A 25672-nucleotide genomic window follows, 5' to 3' on the forward strand; every position below is an offset into this window, starting at 1 on the left:
ATTAGGCAAGCTGAACGAGCTCGGATGGGAGCTAATGCCGCATCCACCATACCCTCGGGATATTGTACCTTGTGATTATCACCTTTTCCGTGGACTTCAATCCCATATGAGTAACAAGAACTACTCCTCAAAAGAAGCTATAAAAAGGCATATCGAAGCGTATTTTGGCTCCAAGGACAAAAAATATTTTGAGCAGGGAATTAAAAATTTGCCTAAACGTTGGGAAGACATTGGGAATAATGAAGGAAAATATATTATTGATTAATAAATAGGTACTTTAAACTTCTTGTATATTCATTTGTAAACCACCTTTAAAAAACGCACGAACTTATGGACTGACCTGATACATACATACAACACATACTCTTATATATACTCGCACTCATACACACTCACTTACTTGCCGGTGTTTGCTTGGGCGAACTGGTCCAGTTATAGGCGCAGGAGCATTTTAAAGGTAATGACCTAATTAGTATTCATTATCACCTCGCTGCGAAAACGGAATCTAAAGGCAGCTAAATGAGTTTAAAGTAATTCAAATGTCTCAGCATTGAGTGGATTAAAGTTAAATGACTCTTTAAATGCGAATAGTCCGCGTGGTTTTTGCAAGTATTGCGTTAACTAACAGATAACGGTTTGTAACAGTAATCAACTGATTTAAAATGTTTAAAAATGCAATCTCATTACTTTCGCTAGGTATTTCTCTTCTTTGAAATCATTTTTTATTCCTAACTATTTTGCGAGATCGATCAGTAAAATTTTGGATTTACGAGTTATTTTTGACGCAAAGTTCATTTTGCTGGTTATATTAATTACAAAATTTTCCAATCTTTTGCTATACAACATCGAATAAAGAGTTCCCGGAATATATTCCGAGTATTCAAAATACGAGTTTATTCCTCAAAAGTAATGTTATCGCCTTCAAAGTACTCCTCACCAACTGCAACACCATTTCTGGAACTCTATTTTTGCTATAGCCATCGGAGTCCTCTTCGATTTTTCCATTATTTCCTTTCGGCATACTAATAGACCCACGTCTCGTCTCCAGTAATGATGCATTTGATGAATATTGAGTCGTATTCAGCCTTAGAAATCATGCCTTTAGCGGTATCAAGGCGGCTCCTTTTTTGCATGAAATTCAGTTCAGTTGAGACCAACTTCGCAGCAGCATGGCACAAGCCCAACTCTTTAACCAAGGATCCATTAGTAATGGTTATGCCCTCTGCCAGCTCTCTGAAGACGCTTGACAACTCTGGAAATACTGAAGACCAGGAATATAAATAGAAAACCTCGGTGAGGATTTTGTGGTTCAGTGAGTTAAGTAAAAATAGGCAATTCTTTTCTCAAAGTTTCACCGCCAATTAGATGGGAGAATTCGCGATAGTCATACACACTAACTCAAAGATGGATCAAGTATAGACCAGGGAACGGGTATAGTAAAACAAAAAAATAGTTGATCTTTTTTTCTAAGAAAGGTATACTAAAAATCTATAATTATCCTGGGGAAGAGTAAAAGAAAAATAAATGAATTTTGAATATGAAAAACGAAAGGAAAGCAAAATCTTTCGTCTGAAATTTACGCCAATTTTGTTGAAATTTGTTTTTCATAAAATTTTTTATTTTTGAAATTGTAGTCATTTCAAATTTAGGAAAAAAAATGACGAGTATAAATTCTTTCGTCTGAAATCCAGATTTGAAATTTTAATGTCTTTCAAGGGATTAGGGGTAGTTAGAATTTTCAAAAAATTGGATTTTTTGTTTTGCATTTTATTAAAGTATAATATCTTAAAACTATTGTGTGAAAATTTGAAGTGAATGCGAAAAATAATTTTCGAGCTATTCAACAATTATGGTAACAAAGGGCGCTCGGGCGCTCCGGAGCTCAATAGCAAAACTTTAATTGCGTTTTTCCCAAAATTATGTTTTTTGAACTGGTGAACTGGTACACAATATATATAATTGGCGCGAACCCCAATGTGATGTTGTTCCACAAATGGAGGGACCTACAGTTTTAAGCCGACTCCGAACGGCAGATATTTTTATGAGGAGCTTTTTCATGGCAGAAATACACTCGGAGGTTTGCCATTGCCTGCCGAGGGGCGACTGCTATTAGAAAAATATTTTTCTTAATTTTGGTGTTTCACCGAGATTCGAACCTACGTTCTCTCTGTAAATTCCGAGTGATAGTCACGCACTTAAAAACCGCTTGGAACATTTCAATAAAATTTATACTGCTTTTGAAAAACATTAAAGAATCGAACCTGATCGAAATATTTTTTTCTTTAAAAATTTCGGTTTTTGTTTCTCTAAAATCTGAAAAATATTTCCTGAGGCCACCATATTATTAATTTTGAAAAACGCTTCGATCAGGCACAAGATTATCTAATATATTAGTACAACTAATTTATAAAAATTATGAAAACGCCGATGATTAATTTTGCGCCACCTTGTCACCTTGTCATACTAAGTGGGTCCGCTGCGTGGGAACTGAAAAATCGCAGTATGCGCTCATCCCAGAAATGCTGCAAGTAGTAGAAAAATACACCTAAAAATACAATGAAAGGTTAATTTTATTTAAATTAAGTAAAACTTTTATGATGACTTAGTGATAGAGTTCAAAAAATATACCAAAGTGAATGTTTATCTTAGCATACACGTGAACGCTTTGAATAGTAATTTTTGCATACGATTTATTTGAGTGTAGTTACACTTTTTCACTGATTTGCATTTTCTTACTCAAATTTCTCCCACACAACCTTGAACTTAGGATTTAGTTTTTGCAAAATTGTTTGCATTAAGAAAAACACACAAAAAAATTATACCAAAAGATAGTCATCACAAATTCCAAATGTGAATTCCGCCGCCCACATGCAAAGCTAATGGAAAAAACCATGGGATTTACTTAAAAAATTCAACTACTATCTTATTAAGTTATGTGGCTCGTAGCGTCTGTTTGTCTTCCGCTCGCAGTCGCTATTTTTATTTGCTGCCATATTTTCTGCCCTTGCTTTGCCCGTATCTCTGAATTTCTATCGATTCTGAAGCTTTTGTTCCCGCAGGCGTCTGCCTCTAAATAAACAATGCAAGCAATTTCTCAAATTCGAGTTGAACAAACACAAACAAGAAAGTTTGCACAAAAAATAAAAATTCCATTCAACCATTCCACCATTCCAGCATTTCATGTAGCTTTCAAGACACTTTAGCGCTGCTTCCCTATTAACTTTTTTGGGTTTTTTATTTGTGTGAAAACATACATTCACACTCCCATCGTGTTTGTTGTTTTTGTTTTTTGTAAGCAATCTTTTTCGTTCGATTTACTGTAGATATTTATTTAAATTCGTTTTCCTGTTACTTCGTCCATTTATTAGATTTCTGTATCATTTCAAATGACGTGAAAGATGGTCGGGCTGCTCGGTTGGTGGGCTGGTGGCCACGCGTGCTGACACGTTTTGATATGCTGATACAAAAACGTATTCTATTAGGTCATTTAGCCGTACTGCTTATAGGCGTCAAGGGAGCGTGTAATTGCTTTGTTCTGTTGGTGGCAGTGGCGCGATTCGGGGAAGTCGCCTAATTTCACATAGCAATACTTAGTGAGTTTTGTACCGTAAAAGGGAAGCACGGAAGTTCGAAGAATTTACAAAAACTAAAGTATTGCTCATAATAAAATGGTGCGTACGATGCTGACCGGTATGAAGGCCAATATTGTTCTTCAAGTTGTTCTGTGCGGCGTTAGGTTGTGCCACTAATGAAGCGTCGTACAGTTTTATGGCATACAGCAGCCATTTTTTGTATGAAAAGGAAAAAGTTGTATTGATGCTTGTTTTACTTAAATCTAATCGAAAATTGGATTTTCGGAATTTTCATTTTCTTAAAAGGCATGTGAAATAGAGACAGAAAAATCACCTATTATAAGAAAAAAGTACTTTTCGCTGTCAACACTTTTGAGGTAGAAATCAGTCGGGGTTTTATTGTCCATTTTCAACTCTTTAATTGGCAGAAATATTAATATTTGTGTTGTACTAAATAATTTCAAATATTTAACATAAATGAACTGCCATCCATTTCAAGTAAGCATAAATACAATAAAATGAAGTTCTGACTTTATTAATTTGGCTTAAACTATATTAAACAGATTGTGTCCAGCACAAAACAAAGGCAGGAGACTCCACCTCCATTTTAAAGTTTTTTTGTATTGAGCTTTTTTCGATATACCTTAAATTACCTTGCCAGATATGCACGCGCTAAAGTATGGGGTGGCGCATAATTAATCATTTTGTTTTTGATGAAGTTTTTTAGCAAAAACAAACCTGATGTTAATTGATGGAAAGTAGTAGTAGGAGTAGTAGTAGTAGTAGTGGTATAGTACGAGTGCAAGAACCAATCGGCCCGAAATAGATGATCAGGATGCACTAAATGCTTTGGAATCACACGAAAGAGCGCTGAGGGAATGAGTCTAGGGAATAGCTGCGAAATACTTTTGAACTAATAGGTATCCCAGAAAAATGCAACCGGAACATGAGAGGTTCGATAGAAACGAAAGAGTTTACTGCCTCACAAGAGAACCTCAGAAGAATGGATTTTTTTTCTGCACTTAGTAAGGTGAGGCTTTCTGAATAGGCCTTCAAACTAAAATACTTTTCTAACAGCCTGGACTGGCATGAATTGAAGGGCCTGCTTAAAAGTTCTTTTAAGACAGCCAATAGAGGACATTTTATTATTGTGGAAAATAAAGGACGCGGTGAACGGACATAATAGCAGGCAATAGGTATAGTGGGTAGCCGAACTAGTGTAATATGGACAACAAATGCGATGCAACAAAAGGACTTCGATCATCGTACGTTGAACATACTAAACGATAGACGTTGATCACTTGACTTTTATACTATCATACTATACTGCTATACTACTTTTGTTATACTAGTATACTGTTATACCGTTATACTGTTATATTATTGCACTGTTATACTGTTATACTAGTTTACTGTTATAACATTTTACTGCTATACTATAACACTGCTGTAATATTATACTGTCACAATTTTATACTGTTATACTATTATACTGTTACACATTTAAACTGTTGTACTCTTATACTATTATACTGTTATACTATTACACTGTTATAATATTTGACTACTGTACTATTACACTACTGTAATATTATACTGTTATATTGTTATACTGTTAAACTATTATACTGTTACACTGTTATAATATTTTACTGCTATACTATTGTACTACTGTACTATTATACTGCCACACTTTTATACTGTTGTACTATTATACTGGTATACTATTATACTGTTACACTATTAAACTGTTGTACTGTTATATTATTTGCTACTATACTGTTATATTGTTATACTGTTATACTGTTTTACTATTATACTTTTATACCGTTATACTTCTATACTGTTACACCACTATACTATTACAGCAGAAACTCAATTCCTGAATGTACTGAAAACTGGGCTCGGTGCAAGTTTCGAGGTTGCCGCAAGTACTGAGGTTTTTTCCATACAAATCAAAATAGTTTTTTACTGATAGCAATCCAGGTTTATTTCTTTTTATTATACTAATTAAATACACTTAAAAGTGATAAGTTTCATTTGAAAGTACAGAAATTTTCGATTTTGGTTTGTTTGGCACATCCTCGCTTGTTCAGTATCACACTGTTTCTGAGCCTCTGCAGCACCATAACATAATTTAAGCAAGAATTTTTTTACTGTGCCCTTCACGAGCAACAATGCGACTTAAGAGGGATTCCTTGCAGTTCAATGTTGTACGCTTTATAACGTTTTGATCCTTGAGCTGCATAAGAACCGCACGGTTTGGAGGAAAGCACATTACAGATATTTGGCCGTCATAGCTTTTTTACCCGCCTTCTTCTTCTTTGGAATTGTATGGAGAATTAACAATAAAAGGAAAATGGAGATTTTGCGCCCGAAGCATTTTTTTACTTTTTTGTTTGTTTAAGCAATTTTTGCTTCCAACCGGATTCCATATTTAGACAAAAATGAATATTCGTATGAAACAAATGTTTTGTGAAACCATTTTTCACATAAAGTTTAAGGTCATCCAAGCACTTTTATTTCCTTTGTAGACAACAGGCATATCAGTGACAATTTTTAATGAACTCAGATTTGCCGATTTCTCAGTAACCATTATTTTTTCTTTATGATTTCTAGCAGCAGTTTTACAAGCAAGTAAAGTTATTCTCTCCTTACAGGTGTTATGCTTCGGAGTCGAGTTTTTTTTTTTTTTTGAGCGCACAAGAGTTTTATCCGGTAAAGGCGTCCAAAATAAGTCAGACTCGTCGGCATCGTATAACTGCTCTTTTATAAGATCAAAAGTTAAATCCATAATTATTTTGTTTAATTAAAAAAAAAAAATTGCTTGATGGAGTCTCTCTTATTTGGTAATTGTTTTTGGCAAATTCTTGACCATCGTATTCCATGTCTTTTTTAAGTATGCAAGCCAACCATTAGCATGGAAGCCTCCAGGTTATTTCCTGAATTTTAGTATGTAGTAAATTGACTTTTTCTATTAGCTTCTCACTGGTAATTGGTAAGTTTTTGTGGCTTGGATCCGCTTTTTTTTTTGGAAAATCATAAGTCTTGAAGTTTTCAAACTTTAGAGTAACAAAGCTCTTTATTGACTACTTTATTTATTTATTTATATCAATAGTACAGAGTAAGACTAAGGTCTTTTAATAGTACTTCCACATTAGTACATTCTCGTACAAGTAGAATGATTTTAACATGAAAGTTTCTCGTCTTTCTTAATTTTTACACCAGTTCATTAACACATCAATCCAATTCATGTAACTTAACTATGATAACAAGAAGAAAAGAAGTAGTAGGAAAAGAAAGAAAAGATTTTGAAGAAAAAAAAAGTTGTAATTAGAGAATATAGAGAGAAATTTAATGCCCTAATTCAAGGCAATCAAACACTTGTAAAGTAGTTGTAGACTTGTGCCCTGTAATTAAATCTGTTAAGTCCAGCTTTCACAGTATCGGATAATGAGTTCCACACTCTAACAGCGTTCATGAAAAATAATCTAGATGTTGCTAGGCAATTGAATGTTAGAACGAAGAATTTGCTGTATCTGCGAGACCTTACTGGTATCAACTTTTCTATCGGGTAGGGAGGTGACTTGAATAATGTACTGGGTTGCCCATATTCGACGGACCCATGTGTTTTTTTTTTTAAATCAAAGAAAAACACAGTTTTTTTGATGTTGACGATAATAATCATTGGTTCAAGTAGATTTGTTGACATTACTTTTTGAATATGAAATCTTTCAAATGGCCGCCTTGAGCCTGTACGGCGTATTGTCCCCGTTTTGCAGCATTTTCCATAGTTTTAGCTAACATTTCGGCTAGAATAGCGGCTATTTCCTCACGGATGTTGTTCTTGAGCTCTTCTATGGTCTTTGGCTTATTCATATCAGCCTTTGATTTTAAATATCCCCACAAGAAGAAGTCAGGTGGCGTTAAATCGGGCGAACGCGGTGGCCAGTCAAAATCGCCATTTTTCGACATCAAACGACGAGGAAACAATTTCTTCAAAAAATCGATTGTGGTGCGAGCTGTGTGTGGTGGAGCGCCGTCTTGTTGAAATCAGAACTGCCTCATACGCTTTCGACGAATAATTGGCATCACAATGTTCTTCTTGTTTTCTTCTTCTTCTTTTCACAATTGACTTCTTTTGTTGAATGTAAATTTCAACAATTTGGCAGCGCTCGCGTGGCGTGTAGGATTTCATGGTAAAAATCTGCTTGGACTGACGCTTCCAACGCGGTATGTCATTAAGCGATCTGACGTCTGTGTCAAAAAATACAGGGTTGCCAGATTTTTTTTTATTTATTTTTATTACTATTGCAATCTAGTTAACAAAACTAGTAAGCAATTCATTTTACATATATTGAATTAAATTGAAACATCTCAAGTAAAGACAAAATTTTATGAAAAGAGATCATGCGGTTTCGTCCTTTTTAATCTTCTCGTGAGGTCATCAGTTACAAGTTGTTTGGCTGCTTCATCACTGATGTGCTGCTGAAGTCTCTCTTTATGTTTATTTGCGAATTTTTTTATGATATCCGTAATGGTGTCTATGTTAAGATTCTTATGTAGATTGCAATTACGAATGTACCACGGCGCTCTAACGATGTCGCGTAATACTTTATTTTGGAATCGTTAAATGATGTTTTTGTTGCTTTCACTGGTGCAGACCCAGAGCTGTATGCCATATGACCACACTGGTTTCAGTATTTGGTTGTATAAAAGTGTTTTGTTATAAATAGAGAGTTTAGAATGTCGGCCTAACAGCCAATAAATTTTGTTGTATTTAAGAATTAACTCCTCGTGTTTTTTCTTGACATGTGCTTTCCATATCAGCTTAGCATCTAAGGTGATTCCTAGATATTTTGCCGTATTTGCATGCGGTATTGCCGTATTATTGATAAATATTGGTTTATAATTTCTATTTCTATTAGTGAAGTCAACATGCACAGACTTGGTTTCGTTTAACTTGACACGCCATTTTTGGTCCAATTTTGAATTGCATTTACTGATGCTTGTAACTTCTGAATTGCTTCTAAGTGTTTTTCATCAGCTGCTAATACTGCAGTATCATCGGCAAATGTTGCAGTTGTTGTATTGATATCTGCTTTATTTTAAAGTATCTGCTCGTTAAGTAGGATTTTAAAATGTTTGAGTACTGGATTGGTAGAACTGCTTGAAGCTTATGGATAAGTCCCTCATGCAATACTTTATCAAAAGCTTGCGATACATCCAGGAATACCGCAGAACAGATTTGTTTTTCTTCCAGTGATTTTTCAATTACATGAGTAATGCGGTGCACGTGATCAATCGTTGAGTGCTCATTTCAAAAACCAAATTGATGGTTTGGTACAAGGCATTTTGCATCTAACAATGGTTTTAATCTTTTAAGCAAGACTTTTTCAAAAAGCTTAGATAAAATTGGTAACAACGATATTGGTCGGTATGATGTCACATCGTGTGGTGGCTTTCCTGGTTTTGGAAGCATAATAACTTCCGCTATTTTCCATTGTTGCGGTAAGTACATATTCTAAACGAAATGCAGCCTTAATCAAATGTGTCAATTTGACAATAGCATTATTGGGCAATTCTTTTAATATTTTCCCTGTTATAAGGACATAACCGGGTGCTTTTTTGCTATCTATTTTATTTTTAATAGTGTCCTTTACCTCTTTAAAGGAAGTCAAGGGGATTTTATCGATTTTTTGTCGAATAGAATGAGGTATATTTTCTAATTCACCTCCTTCGTTAGGATGAAAAATGTTTTAAAGATATTCGGCAAATCTCTCAGCTTTTGGCCCAGCTGCCATCATAATTTTTTATTGTTGGGGAATGCATAATAGGCATTTTCAAGGTTTTAGTTGCCTTCCAAAGTGAATAGTCCGTACGTTTATCGCTCGTTAAATTTTCTAGAGCATCTCTGGAGTCATTTTAAGTTGATTTGTTTCTTCTTTTAGTTGTGTAGAAAGTTTATTGAGTTTGGCTTTGGCTTGTGGAGCTCTGGTTGCCGGATGGGTCCGTCGAATATGGGCACCCCTGCATGTTTGCACTTTGCATCCCAGTTACGTTGTTCGCCAGACAGAGATATGATCATATCCACCAATCCCATATACATAACGCGTGGCATTACATATTAAATGCCGCATTAAGTTTATGGCAAGTTTGCTGAATACCACCTCAGTGTAGGCAAAGAGAGGCATAATTAGCTAGAGAACTAATTTGCGCCTCGTTTTCTCTGGCATGAATATTGCAGAGACGCTCAGCTTACACATTGTAGCATAAATATTCCCCACAACCCTATTTATATGGTCAGCACAGGTAGGTTTTGTGTTAAGAGTAAGCCCAGGGTTTTTATCTTATCCTTAAAGGTAACTGAACTGGTACCTATCCACAATTTAAGGATATTTTTCATTTTTATTTCAATACGAGTTATTGGTTCCCTATGCACCTGAAAGTTTTTAGCTAATGCATTAGTGGGAATCCCTACATTAAATTTTTTCTAAATGTCAGTTTTTCTTTCCCTATAAGCAACCTAAATTTTCTCTTCGTTACCATGCAAAAGTTAACGCAAAAATGTTAGTTCGTCAGCAAATGAATTAGGCGGTACTTCCCTTAAATTCATTGATCTGATTCAACTAAAAAAATATCATTACCAGAATAAAATATTAACTTAGATTTATTCTCAAAATTCCACATAAAAAGAGCAAAGAGAAAGGCAAAACAAAAAATTTTAGAGGTATCGAGATAAATTTCTTCATGTCGCAAGTACTTAGAGCGACGTGAAAAAAAAAAGAAAGTTGTGTTGTAGGTATCGAGGTGTGCAAGTATCGAGTATACTGTTATACTATTATACTAGTATACTGTTATACTATTATACTGTTATACTAGTATACTGTTGCACTGTTGTACTATTGTACTATTGTACTGTTATACTGTTATACTAGTATACTGTTATATTGTTATATTAGTAGACTAATATACTGTTATAATGTTATACTGTTATACTATTATACTTCTTCTTACCTTATTACATACCTTTTGCTATCTTCAAACTCTAAAGCCGATAATCAATAATTCAACCAATATATTTTTCTTTCTTTTTTACGACACATTTAAAAGCAGATCCTCCCCAAATTAATCTAATTCTACATAAATTAATTTAAGCGCTCCCCAGTTGCAATTGTGCAGCCATTAAAACCCTACACCCGCGTTCCCAATGTAACTTTGCAATCTACGTGCTCAACCAGCAGCTATGCGCCCAATCTAACTTTTCTGCTTCATAGTTAGTACTTCAAGCATCTTGCATTTGGCAGCCATAAATTCTAGGTACAAACGAATAGTAGCAACAATAGTTCAGGTTTTAGCTTTTCGGCTCACATAACTACTGCTTTCCCTTAACTATTGTGGCAAGCTGAATATTTCCAAGTGTTGTTGCTGCTGGATAATCAAGCACTGCCAGCAGGCAATGAAATGCAATAGAAACGTACAATACAAAATAAATATTGCAATCACTTTTGCTATGCACGCAACAAACTACTACAGCCAACCAGTCAGCTTCACATAACAGCTATTAATTTGGCAATTTATGGGCGAATTAGCAAAAAAAAAAAAAGAAAAAGTTACTTAGTGTACTTGGAGCGATAAAGTGGCAAGTTGGTATAGATGTGTGTGTGTGCGTTTGTATGAATTAGTTCAATCTGATCGTGATGGTGGTTGCGTATTTTAAAAGGCAATTTTTTGTTAGCCCATCAGAGATGCCAAAAGGCTTTGTTGGCGCAGCGCTATCTATTGTAACTAAAGGCAACGCAATATTCATGCAAGCAGCACCACGGGGCGTATGAGTGATGGCGTAGTTTTCATTTGGGAGTGCAATGAATGAGATCGACTTTGTTGAGTTTATATGGATGTGATGTGCACTATGAATGGCACCACAAGCACCACTAGCAATAAGCTAACGAAATGTTGCACGTGTGCGCGTATATTAGCTGACCCATATATGGAAATACACATAAATATAAGGGCATAAGAGTATGCTGAAGTTTACAAAAACAAAGCCACATCAGAGCGGCTGTCAATATGCAGGGAAGCAAGAGAGCGTAGCTGCGTTCATTGCAGGAAAAATGGGTTCGTCTCTCAACGGACGCTGGACGACGTAGCGCTTGATTCTCATAATTTCCAAATGAGTTAACCGTAAACATGGAGAGTTGGACTACTAGCTGACCCAAATACTGACTGGACATGGGTGCTTTAAAAGGCATAAATAAATAGTAATCTCCAAACTGCGTCGCGTTGAACAACAGCGCATATCTTCATGAAGAGACTATAGGCCGCTCTCTCTCCCGTGAAGTAACACTTACCGGTTGTCCCATGGAAGGGAAACGGAGCTGGGCTGGGTTCTTAGTGGGTGAGTCGAAAGGCAAGTCTTCACTTTTCGGCTTTCAATGCTTTGCGCGACATCCATAACAAAAAACAAAAAAAACAAAAAAAAATAAAAAACATAAATATAGAACTGCGAAGCCTTAACCAAACCAGTTGAGTCGATTTTGTACCTTTTCTCCATCAAGTGCAGCATTGGCAGAGTTACTAAGCAAATATGTGATTAAATAACAAATTACACTGGTTAAAAAATCTTAATTTTTTTTTTGCCCACTGGATACATATAGATATATATGTATATATATACTCCTGCTAATACTTTGAGGACCAATTGCGCACTGGATGTCATCGCTCGTTGATTGCAAAAATCGATTAAATATTTTTTTTGCAAATTTGGAAAAAAAAAATTCCACAAATTTTCATTTAAACTTTTAATCAGAATTTCTAAAAAAAAAATCGGTGCACAGTTTTATAGCTCACTGAATTTTGGTAAAAAATGATTAAGTTTCAATTGGCTGAAAAATGGCGTTGATTTTAAATGTTTTTTTTAGTTTACGGTGTTTTTACCTATTAAAAGTAGTTAAAACTTGTATTCTGTGGCCATTTTTCAACAAAATTTGTCAAAAAATCCCCCCAGTGTGTCGGGTGCTCCATATAAAAAACAAAAAATCGGGCATTCATTAATAAGACCGCCAAAAAAAATATTGTGAAAAATCAATGCAAGTTTGGAGCCGTTTGAAATCTGCGCTTTATTGTACCGAAATTTAATGGGCTATAAAAGAGCATACCAGAAATTGTGTGAACTTTTGAGGAAAATTAAAAAAAAATTTAAATACGCCCAAAATTTAAAATTGGATTTGTATGGTTTTTGTAGCATAATACATTAAAAAATAATATTAAATTAAAGAAGAAACAAATAAATTGTCAAAGCATGTCAATAAGTAAAAGTACGATATTTATTTTACACAGTGTATATACGCAGTACAGCGGATATTAAGGATGCAATTAAGAAGCTGAAGCTCAACAAAGTTGCGGGCGAAGATGGCATACAGTCTGAACTAATGATTGCCGACTCGCAAATATCAGCGGAAATTCTTCATCCCCACATCACCGCCGTCCGGAGCAATGAAAAGCTGCCTCCGTCCTAGGCAAAAGGCATCATAGTGAAGCTGCCCAAGAAAGGCGACCTGCGTTACTGCGACAACTGGCGAGGAATAACCCTACTTAGCACCATCTACAAAATTGTAGACAATACAAAGCAGGCTCAAAGATATCGAATGCTACTTAAGAGACGAACAAGCTGGTGCTCGCCCTCACTGAAGTAGTGTTGACCAAACCAACACACTTCAGATTATAGTAGAACAATAAGTTGAGTGGCGCTCCCCGCTCTATATGCTGTTCGTAAACTTTAAGAAGGCATTTGACACTGTCAAACAAAACGCAATATGGCTGGCACTGAGTAGAAAGAGAGTTTCCGCCACGCAAATTCGCTTCATCAAAGCTCTATACGAGAACTCCGAACTGGCAGTGCGATTCATTTACTACCAACGCAGGTGTAAGACAAGGCTGTCCCCTGTCGCCCCTTCTCTTCGCCATCGTCCTTGATGACGTGATGAGCCAACTGAACATGCACAAAAACGGCATCGTATGGAATTTCACCAGACATCTTGAAGACCTGGACTTCGCCGATGACATCTGACTCCTCTCTCACAAACTCTCTGACACGCAAGCGAAGGCGGACAAATGAGTCGCGTTGGCGCGCACTGTCGGACTGGAGGTCAACATCGCCAAGACCAAGACTATGAGAGTTAACCACAATAACGCAAGGCAGATATTGGTTGACCAATGTCCGATGGAATTTGTCAAAAGCTTCTGCTATCTCGGATGCATCATTACGGCAGATGGTGGAGCAGACTACTGTAGGCTAAACAAAGAAAGGGCGGCATTTGGGCGCATGCATACAATATGGGGGAGTTCGCAAATCTCCAGGCGCACTCACCTACGAATATTCGGCTCATGCGTAAAGGCAGTATTGTTGTACGGAAGCGAAACATAGCTGGTCTCTAACACCATTACACAGAGCGTATAATCCTTCATCAACAAATGTACATTCCCGGTACATTTTGATCATAGGGTATTTGAGCTCAAATCTAGAATGATGCCGATTTTCGGAATCAATTTTGTTCAAAGGATTAACGCAGGAGGCCATTTCAATAAAATTTTTATTAAAATGCTATATCACCCCCCTCCCCCCCAAGTGAATTCAAGTTTTCTTGTCTTAAAAGCAAAAGCTTAAAAATCCACAGTAGAATCCATGTGGTTGATTTTTATTTCGTTTGGTATATTTCTGCCAACCCATTCAGCCATTCACTCGTTGCTATGTTGTTACTAATATTGCATTTTTTGCTCCATAAGGCGTTATTTTCCCCCATATATTTCATCCATCCCTCGTCCTTCGCAACCACTTCGTTTGCAATTTTTCTAATGCAATTTCCTTTTTGTCCGCTTATTACATATTTATGAATGTATGTATGTTTGCCGGTTTGTACTCACTTCCTGCTGTTACTTTTGTAAGCCTTTCCATTGTTTGCTCTTTTGTAGGTCACTTGCGATCAAACGATAGTGTGGCTGCCCAAGTTGCCGGCGTGTCAGGCGCTGTGTTTGCCCTATTTCACAACAGTGTTGCAAGTCGTAGATGCAATTTGGTTTGGCAAACTGTATGCTCAGTGTAGCAACTTAATGCTCTTCTAGAGCTCTTTTTGTATGATTACAAAGTACGCTAAAGTAAATTTTGTAGCTGGCAAAGTTTTTATTTATATACCGACACGTGGGCAATTGTGCAGCAGGGCATTATAAATTCATGCTAGCAACGGTTGTGTGTAATAGCGCAACGAAATCGAGATAGATGTGGACTTAAACACCCATAAGTATACCAAAAGGTTCAGAATAACAAAGCGAATCTCTTTTCTTCCACCTGTTTCGTTCATTTCCCTTTTTATTTCCTCTGTATGGTATCACAATGAACGAATTTTGAGCCTTTGGCCAAATGATCCCCTCGCGTGAGCAGCCACTTATCCTATCCCTATCCTATTCTAATAAGGCAATCAGCTGAGTACTATGTATTTTTGTTTGTGCTCTTAAGTGTTAGTGTCTTTTTGCGGAATTTACCTAGTGTTTCTGATCCGCCGGTGTGTCTGTCTTCTCTCAGTTGCTCTTCTTACTCTCTCTCTCTCTCTCTTGACATATCAGCGCTTTTTTGCCACGAATACTTAAAATATGCTTACAGGTACATATGTATGTCATCAACAAGAAAAAAGTCCAACGAGAAAATCTGCATCCCCCCTGAAAACTCCTCTCACGCCTGCATCAACTATGTTAAAAGGCATGGGAACAAAAAATGGAAGTGCTGAGAGACTCCATCATCCAACAATTGACTGCAGTATTGGTCACATCAGCAGAGAGGCTAATGCAGAAGATTGGCAAGCTGGCTGCTGAAACGGCGAATTTAAAGCTCTTGGCATTAAGAAAAGAGTGCCTGCTGTTGAGAGCAGATTCACTGATGTTTTGGCTCTTCGCAGTAAACGAGTCTCTACTCAGGCTCTGCTCAATGCTCTTGAAGGCAATGTAGTTTCAGCTGATATTATTTTTAACGGAATCCTTCCAGCAGCTGATGAGTTTTTGCCAGAACTACTCGTTAAGATCTGAGGAGCAGCTCAGAACAAACCTCCGCCTTTGCATGATGATTTTCGGCTGGAACAACAACTGCTTCGTCTGCGTAGTGAAAAAAGCAATGGGAAAAAGGCAACAACAACTGCTTTATTGTTGTTAAGCTTTTCTCTGCACATAATTGCAATGAGTTCTTAAAATCTATTGCTGTATTCTGCAAATCCAAAAAGAGATCGTTTGCACTCTCTGATGTTGGGTTTCCGGGATACGGTTCAATTATTGTGTATGAGAGCATGCCGAAAAGATAAGCGTCGGCATTCTTTATCCCTGATAAAATTTTTGTGCGACTGAAACCAAATGAGGAGGTCAAGCTAGTGAGCAGCACAACAGAGGCTAATACGCTTATTAGCACTAGAATGTAAATATGTTTGTATTATGCGCTTCTCATCAATATAAGTCGGGGATGATTTTCAAAATATAAGTAGATTTTCATACAAATTTTGAGAAATTAGTGGCGCACCACCTACTTAAAAAAAATTTTCCCTTAAATTTCACGATACCCCTAATCCTAATAATGCACTAGTCGTCCATTTCATACAACATCCCCGCTTAAATTATAAATGTAATCCTGATATAGCTATGGCGCTGTGCACTTCACTTCACTCACACCATGCGCCGGATACAGGATTTTTCCGCACATAAATAAATATTAGTAATTTTCCTCTAATAAAAACTCGTAATTACATTATAACTCTTTTAGAAGCTATATCAGCTGGATATTCCTGGCGTACATTATGAGTAATTTAATAATATTCATTTAACTAAAACTAAAACGTCCGGCGGCTGTTGCAGTTGCAATCAAATTATTTTCATCTGTAGGTAATTTCATAAAAAGCTTACCACATCACATATTAGCGAAAAGTAATGCCTGCAGTTGAATGTTTAAAACAAAATTTCCGCACACTCGGCGTGTACTCGTATGTGTGTGTGTGTCAAAGTAAGTAGGTTATTGGCAAAAACAACATCGGAAGTTCGCTAACAGCAGGATATGCAGGAAATGGTTATAAAACATACATGGCTACTTCCTCTTTTGCCTACTTGTCTTATACAGTTTTCGCATGCATTTATTGGCTGCATAATTAAAATTCTACCACTCTGCCAGTGGGTGCTTATCTGCTGTGCTGTGCCGACATAGTGCATCGCTTTAAGGAGCTGACACTTTGAGAGTTCAGCAAAATGGCAGACGATGGGCTTTTCTCTACCCTTTACCCTTAAATTACTCTACCCCCAGCTTCTCAGCTTTTCAATTACGAGGCAGACAATGAGTTAAGTGTTTACTTAAGCAGTGTTTATTATGTTTGCCGAGCCAAGCACAGGCTGATGGTTCGGCTGAAAGGAATATATTTACTTACAAGGGAAATTGTTGTAAGGAACACAAGTCTGGCGGGCATGTTTAATCAGGCTGCGCACAAGTCATTTAGACTGCCGTATGCAGATATTTTACTTAATTTGTGAATTTTTACAGCGTTTCATTTTTTTTTAACCCGCATAACATTTTTATGTAAATAACAAAATGGAAAGATGCTAAAAGGCTAATTGTGGCAGACACAGAATTAGCAATGAATAGAAGTTACCAAGTTGAGTTTTTAACCTATGAGATTTTTAGTAAAAAAATGTAATAATAAGTTCTAGAAATGTAGTAGGATACGGAATAGTATCATATTGGAATGGTGGGTTTGTTGTATGAAAATATAAATGTATGAAAGAGTAGCAGTGTACTATAGGGTTGTTCAATAGGTGCGCTTCAACTTTTTTCCGATAGGGAGGGCGAACGACGCAATATTTTTTATTTTTTCGCTTGTCATTTGTAAACTTCATTATTATACATTTCATCATGGAACGCTACACACTTGAGCAACGATTGCAAATCGTGCAAATTTTTTATGAAAATAATCGTTCTGTTGCTGCTACTTTAAGAGCATTATGGCTATTTTACGGTCCATTTAACAAGCCGTCCCGTTTTGGGGTTATGTGAAGTCATTGGTCTACAGTAACAAGCCGGCGACGATTTGTGAGCTCAGAGCCAATATTGAACGCGAAATTGCTGGAATTTCGGTCGATTTATGCAAAAGAGTGGTCGAAAATTGGGTTCAACGATTGGACTTCGTAAAAAGTGCACGCGGTGGTCATGCAAAAGAAATCGAATTTCATACTTAAATGTATATGTTCAAGCTCGATAATAAAAAAAAAATTAGATAAAAAAGTCAAACCGTTATTCAAAAAAGATCTAAATTTGAAGCGCTCTTACTGAAAAAACCCTATAGTATAAAGGTATAATAAGCGGGTAATAGCGTAATAATATACAACTAGTATGGTACTGTAATATACCAGTATAACAGTTTAGTTGTATAACTGTATACCCGTTTAGTTGTATAACAGTATACCAGTTTGGTTGTATACCAGTTTGGTTTGTTCTAGTATACCAGTTTAGTTGTATACCCATATACTAGTTTAAATGTATAACAGTATACCAGTTTAATTGCACGAAAGTATACGAGTTCAGCTATATATTAATATAGTATACCAGTTAATTTGTATAACAGTATACCAATTTAGAGCCGTTTCACTGTATAAAACTATAATGTCACAATTTAATAATTGTATACGAGTAGCAGCATATGAGTATAATTGTATACTAATACTATTAGTTTAACAGTATAACCATATAAGCGTAATTTAATAGTATACCAGTATATTCGTATTATAACAATGAAGTCGTAGTAGTAGTAATATAATAATTGAATAGTAGAATAGTTAGACAGTATATTTATAGAAAAGTAAAATAGTATAATAGTTTAAATTTGTAGTAGCTTAGTAGTATACCAGTATAACAGTACAACATTGTAATAGGCCAACAGTATAATAATATGACATAATATCAGAATAACAGAGTAGTGTAATAATTTGAAAGTAAAACAGTTAAATAGTATAAAAGTATACCAGTATAACAATATAATATTATAAAAGTTTCACAAAATATTTTGAAAACAATGCAATAATAAAATATCATAATGGTGAAACAGCAAAATTGGTTATCAGTATAACAGTATAATAGTAAATTAGTATAACAGTACAATAATAAAATTGCTTAATATTATAACAGTAAAACAGTACATTAGTATAACAGTACAATAATAAAACAGCATAAAATTATAACAGTAAAATAGTAAATTTGTATAACAGTACAATAATGAAATAGTGTAATACTATAACAGTACAATAATAAAATAGCAGAAAATTATAACAGTAAAATGGTACATTAGTATAACAGTACAGTAATAAAATAGTGTAATATTATAACAGTAAAATAGTACATTAGTATAACAGTAAAATAGTACAATAGTATAGCAGTACAATAATAAAACATCCTAAAATTATAACAGTAAAAAAGCATATTAGTATAACAGTACAATAATAAAATAGCAGAAAATTATAACAGTAAAACGGTACATTAGTATAACAGTACAATAATAAAACAGCATAAAATTATAACAGTAAAATAGTACATAAGTATAACAGTACAATAATAAAATAGTGTAATATTATAACAGTTCAATAATAAAATAATATTATAACAGTACAATAATAAAATAGTGTAATATTACAACAGTACAATAATAAAGCAGCCTAAAATTATAACAGCAAAATAGCATATTAGTATAACAGTACAATAATAAAATTGCTTAATATTATAACAGTAGAATAGCTCATTAGTATAACAGTACAATAATAAAACAGCATAAAATTATAACAGTAAAAGAGCACATTAGTGTAACATTTTATAGTATTTAAATAAATATATCCTTCTGCTCATTACCTCTGCTCATTACCTCTGCTCATTTTGAGAAGTAATTTAAGTTGCTTAATCAACGTAGACAAAGTATCCGCAAAAGCTTTTACTCTGCCACCGAAATTAGGCTTCATTCGGTGTGCTAAATTTTATACTGCATTCTATCACGGAGCACTCAAAGGCTGATGTGTTCGGATTCTCAGATACACCGAGACGGTTAACTTCCGCCGGCATAAAAGGGCTAGTTATATACCCGTGAGCAAGTTTTGACTATTTACGAATGAAACACCTATAATTGAACAATGAAAGCACAGTAAAATAATAGTAAAAATGGCTTTATTGATTTTCATAGCATTCGTCAAAAAGCGAAGGTAGTTGATCAATGCATTCCTGCCGGCATAATTCCCACTGACAATCGTAATAAATCAACGCACGAAAATTCTCATGAGGTAATTCGATCCTTTGGTCGAGATACATTTTTAAACTCACTGGAAAGGAAGAAATAAATTTTGTAAATAAAAACGTTGTATGTATGTTTCTGCATTAAAATACCACATTTTTTGATAAAATTATCGAATTGCAGGTCGTTGCATGCAATTATGCAAAGACACAAGATATGAAAGACATCTCTCGCATTAATTTAAATTGTTATTTTTTCTATAAAAATACAGTTCATTCTATAAGAAAGACCATATTAATGCCAGATTTATAAAACTTCGACAAAATTTCATAAAAATTTCAAAATTTTTTTAAAGTCAGAAAAATATTTGTGTACGTAGTTTTATAGCTCATTAAATTTTAGTTTAACAAAGTGCAAATTTTAATCAAAATTTTCGTTGATTTTGATAATTTTTTTCTCCGACGGTGGTGCACATTTTCTTGGTATAGCGGATGCGTAATATTTTTTTTTTTAGAAGACACCACGCCAAGTTTGCTGAAAGCGAAATCACGATGGGTGATCGCTTTTGATTTGGACAGCTTTTGAATATGCCGAAAAGTTTCCGGTTTGATTCATACCAAACATGACAAATGCGGCCATATACGCAAGTCTACTGGCTGATTACACAGGCCGACAAAATTTAACCAACATTCAGACCCAGAAACCAGACTATATATTTCCGAAGGTTTATGATGCGCTGAATCCAAATCTGGCCTCAGAATTGCTCTATTAGTTTGAGTTTTCGAGATATCCTAACCTAAAAGTGCAAAAAACCCCATTTTTTCCCATATTTGAGGTTATGTAGCCTTGCAGATGTTTTCTTTCACCAAAATTAAAGGATGGCATCTTTAAATACAATCCTTCTTTTTTCAAATGGCGTTTTGTTTGCTCAAATATAATTTTTTTTCGCAGAGATATCGCATTTTGAAATTTTCATGTTTCGAAATTTTCCTACACCTGAAAATCGATTAAGATAACATAGACATGATATAGTCGATTACTAATTTTCTTGGGTTTGAGGGCCTGAAATATATGGATTAATAGTATGTAAATTTGGAGTTTGTGGGAAAGCCTGCTTGCGGTTATGTGGGTTAGCCTGCTCGCGGTATGATAGGGGTGGTTTCTAGGGGTTAGGGCTGTGTGTGACTCGGTACCCAAAGGTTAGATAGTGTAGGGATGTGGTGAGTCAGCACACTTATGGTGTGAGACAAAATTTTAAGAAAAATAAGACTCAATTCAAGAAAATTAGTAATCGAATATATCATGTCTATGTTATCTTAATCGATTTTCAGGTGTAGGAAAATACGTTATCTCTGCGAAAAAAAATGATATTTGAGCAAACAAAACGCCATTTGAAAAAAGAGGGATTGCATTTAAAGATGCCATCCTTTAATTTTGGTGAAAGAAAACATCTGCAAGGCTACATAACCTCAAATATGGGCAAAAATGGGGTGTTTGCACTTTTAGGTTAGGATATCTCGAAAACTCAAACTAATAAATTAATTTTAGTTATCAATCCGAATTTTGCATGGACAGAGAAGCAGATATTAGTTTAAATTATTTCGGATACTTTTCCTTGTAGACTAGTGTTATTAGTCAATTTTGTGGAAATCTCCACGGCTCCGTGAATTCGATGCAAATTAAAAACAGACAGCGTCTACAATGAGCTTTACATCATTTGATGGTACATACATACATACGTGATGTAAGAGCTGTTTATGGAAAGGTAGACGAAGAGTTCTGACGCTCATTTACGGACGCTCATTTCTTTTCAGAATACTTTCCGCTCCTTGACCGCCGCTCGACTGCAAAACAAACACAACTTCAAAGAGAGCAATCAAGTTTTTATTTGTTACTACGTTTTAATTTGTATGTGGGATTTTTGGTAGGCTCCAGTACTGAGGTTCGCTGTGTTTGTGGTGTGCTTTGTGAAGCAAAAGATGCAAATGTATATTTAGAATTAAAAAGAAAACGAAAATGCCATAACAACACAGAGACGAGGGCGCTCTTATGAGTATGTTAACGTCTAAGCAATGCTTTTGGGTGTGCGAATGTGTATGATGAATTAAAAACAAAAATAGGCATGACAGCAAAGAGCGGGCTCTTATCTCTTTCTGTGTCGCGTTTAATAGATTTGTTTTAAATAAGTAAGTGGGTTAGATGCTCGTAAGTGAGTCTATAGGGTTTTCAAGTTCTAGAACTTCTTCTCTAAAAAATGAATACGTCACGAACACTCTTATCTCTTTCTGTGGTAATTCCAATAATATAAAAAACGGCTTGAAAATGAAAGTTTTTTGAACCGTATCGTTGCTGGTGATGAAAAATGGGTCCTTTACAATAATCCTGTTCGCAAACGCCAATGGTTAGATAAAGATGAAACACCAGAACCAAGCCCTAGAGATGGCCTTCACCCCAAGAAGATTCTTCTGTCTATTTGGTGGGATATGGGCGGTATTGTTTATTATGAACTTCTGGAACCAAACCAGACGATAACTGCTGATTATTGTTCCCATCAGCTATCAAACCTGAATGAGGCACTTAACAAAAATCGATCGTCTTTAGTGAATAGACGCAAAGCTTTGTTTCACCACGACAACGCAAGACCTCATACAAGGTAACGCAAGACCTCAAGGCAAACATTAGGCAAGCTGAACGAGCTCGGATGGGAGATAATGTCGCATCCACAATACTCTCCGGAGATTGCACCTTGTGATTATCACCTTTTCCGTGGACTTCAATCCCATATGATTAACAAGAACTACTCCTCAAAAGAAGCTATAAAAAGGGATATCGAAGCGTATTTTGGCTCCAAGGACAAACAATTTTTTGAGCAGGGAATTAAAAATTTGCCTAAACGTTGGGAAGACATTGTAATGAAGGAAAATATATTATTGATTAATAAATACTTTAAACATTTTTTTTAATTATTTTAAAACCACCTTTGAAAAACGCACGAACTTATGAACTGACCGATATTTGTAATAAACAACGAATACGCTTTACCCAAATCGTAAAAGAGTTTAACTTTTAACTACTAACTTTTAACTACTTTTGAATCGTATTTATTTTGGAGAAAAATAAATGCATTCTTTTCTCGGTAGATGGCCGTAGTGATCGATATCTCGAAAAGTAAAAAGTAAAACAAACAAAAATGAAAAAAGTAAAACAAATAAAAAAAAAAATCGTTTACTGTTTTTTGTTTATTCCATTCAGTTGTGAGTTACAGGCTGTTAACAATGGAAGTAAGAAAAGAGAAAATTCGATACAGTTTTTCTTTGATAAAGGCGAAAATGCTAGCCAGACCGCTGAAATTGTGAATGGTTTTACTGATGCCGATGCTGCAACAGCTAATTATGTGGAATTTTGGTTTCATCGATTCCGTTCAGGTATTTTTAATGTTACGGAAATGCCGATAATGTCGAAAATATCATTAAAATCACAGAAATAATCGAAATCGACCGGGATGTTAGTAGCCGTAGCATCGCCCAGTAGTGGCGTCAGTCTTGACAAAACGCTTACGTGGAATTTCCATATTGAGAGAGTTACTTCAAAAGCCACAAGGACATTCTTTGCCTGTACAAGGCTTTTTGGTAAGACATGGGGACTAAACCCTAGAATGACCTTCTGGATATTCACCACAGTTGTGAAACCCATAGTCACTTATGCATCCTTAGCATGGTGGCCCAAGGCCAAGCAAAGAAAGGCAGCAAACGAATTAAGCAAACTGCATCACCTGGTATGTGTTGGTATTATAGGGGCTATGAAAACATGTCCCACGGTTGCATTGAGTGTGTTCCTGAACATACCACCGCTTCCAATTCTAATTGAAAGGGAAGCTCGCTCGAGTGCCTTAAGATTAAAAGGTATATCTGAACTTAAAAGTCGGGATATGAAAGGACATTTAAAGATCTTGGAAGACTTCCTACATAGTCCCATTCTTCATAGGGATGATATACTATCACCCAAACCAATACTCTTCAGGAACTTCCAAGTTATAATTAATGAACGAACAAACTAACTCTATCACTTCCAAACCTGGCTCCCAGCTATGGTTTACTGATGGAAAATGGTAGAACAGGGGCAGGAATCAATGGGCCCAAATTCAAAAAATCGATTCCGATGGGATCCTACCCAACAATATTCCAGGCAGAAATACTTGCCATTGAAATATGTGTGAGAGAATGCCTTAGAAGGAAAATGAGAGGTACTCTTATCTACATACTTTCAGATAGCCAAGCGGCTCTAAAAGCCCTTCTTCCAACAACTATCACCTCTAAATTGGTAAATGATTGCCTAAACCTTCTAAACACGTTAGGAAACTTCAACATAGTAACACTATGCTAGATTCCGGGACATGAAGGACATGAGAGAAATGAATTGAATTCGTTAGGAAATGGGAAGAAAGAAAACTTGCCGCACACTAGCTAAACTGTGCCGGTCAGCGTCAAGCCAAACTATTCCTAAGTCCCAACAAAGGAATATCTGACAAACTTCTCTCAGTAAACAGAGTAGATCTGCGTCTTTTAACAGGACACCTTACAGGTCACTGCAGCCTGAGGTACCATCTAAATAATATTGGTCTATCCGAGACCAATGTCTGCCGCTTTTGCGAAACGGACATAGAAAGCTCAGAACATGTGCTTTGTGAATGTCCTGCGTTGGGCAGACAGAGACTTCACCACCTTGGTGGTATCGTAGTATCTCCATGCAATCTTTGGAACAACAAACCCAAAACTGTGCTAAATTTTTTAAAAAGCCTAAAACTCTAGGGCTACAAAATAGGCCTTTCACAATAGATCAGCTCTGGTCGCTGTGCGAATTGGCCTTCTAATAATAATAATAATAATCACCCAGTAGCTAATGTTAATGTTAATGGTTGTATGGGTTAGGCTAAAGCCTTTATGCACTGCGACCAGATTGATCTATTGTGCGCCCCTAATTACTGAATTTTAATGATTTAGTATTCCGAGGAATCGGACCAGCTCCTTAGGATGGAGCAATTGTAGGTCTTTCTCCTCTAATGTCTCTGTGTTGGTGATTAAGTGTTCCACAGACTCCTCTTCATCACAGCAAAACCTGCATAATTTTGTACTAGATAATCCTATTGTGTTAAAGTGTTTATTACAAAGTTACCTGTAAGTGCTCCACAGAGTAATCTCTGGACCTTTTTATATAGGGTTAGAGCAGATTTTGCTCTGTTGGCATTGAAGTTCAAAAACCTTTTGGTGTGATTAAGGCCGCTCGTGCCATTCCAGTGTTCACTGATTTTAGTTTAGATCCATTTTTTGGTTTTATATTATTTTTGTTAAGGCCGAAAATTAATTGGTCTGCCCCTTTTTTGGCATGAAAGTCTGCCTTTTCGTTTCCTTCGTGTCCCTCATGTCCTGGTACCCAAATCAGTGAGACTTAATTATGAGTGACCAGTTTGTTCAGTGCATTGTTACACTCTATTAGGACTTTTGACTTGAATGTGAAGCTATTCAAGTCTTTGAGAACCGATTGGCTGTTCGAAAATATTGTAATTTTTGTTTTCTCAAACTCTCTTTTGGATATGATTTCCACTGTTTCCATTATGGCAAAGAGCTCCGCATGGAAAATTGTGGTATCTGTACTTAGTGTTAGGGATTCGTGTGCTATAGGCCCCACTATTCCTGCTCCTGCGCGTGCGCCCATCTGTTTACCACTTTTGTGAGTCATTATTTAGCCATGTGGGTTAGTGTTCCGCTCTTCCCTAGACGGTAAAATAACCTTGTAGGTAGGTAGGTGAAATGGTTG

The sequence above is a fragment of the Anastrepha ludens genome, chromosome 4, assembly GCF_028408465.1.
Source record: "Anastrepha ludens isolate Willacy chromosome 4, idAnaLude1.1, whole genome shotgun sequence".
In the NCBI taxonomy this organism is placed as follows: Eukaryota; Metazoa; Arthropoda; class Insecta; order Diptera; family Tephritidae; genus Anastrepha; species Anastrepha ludens.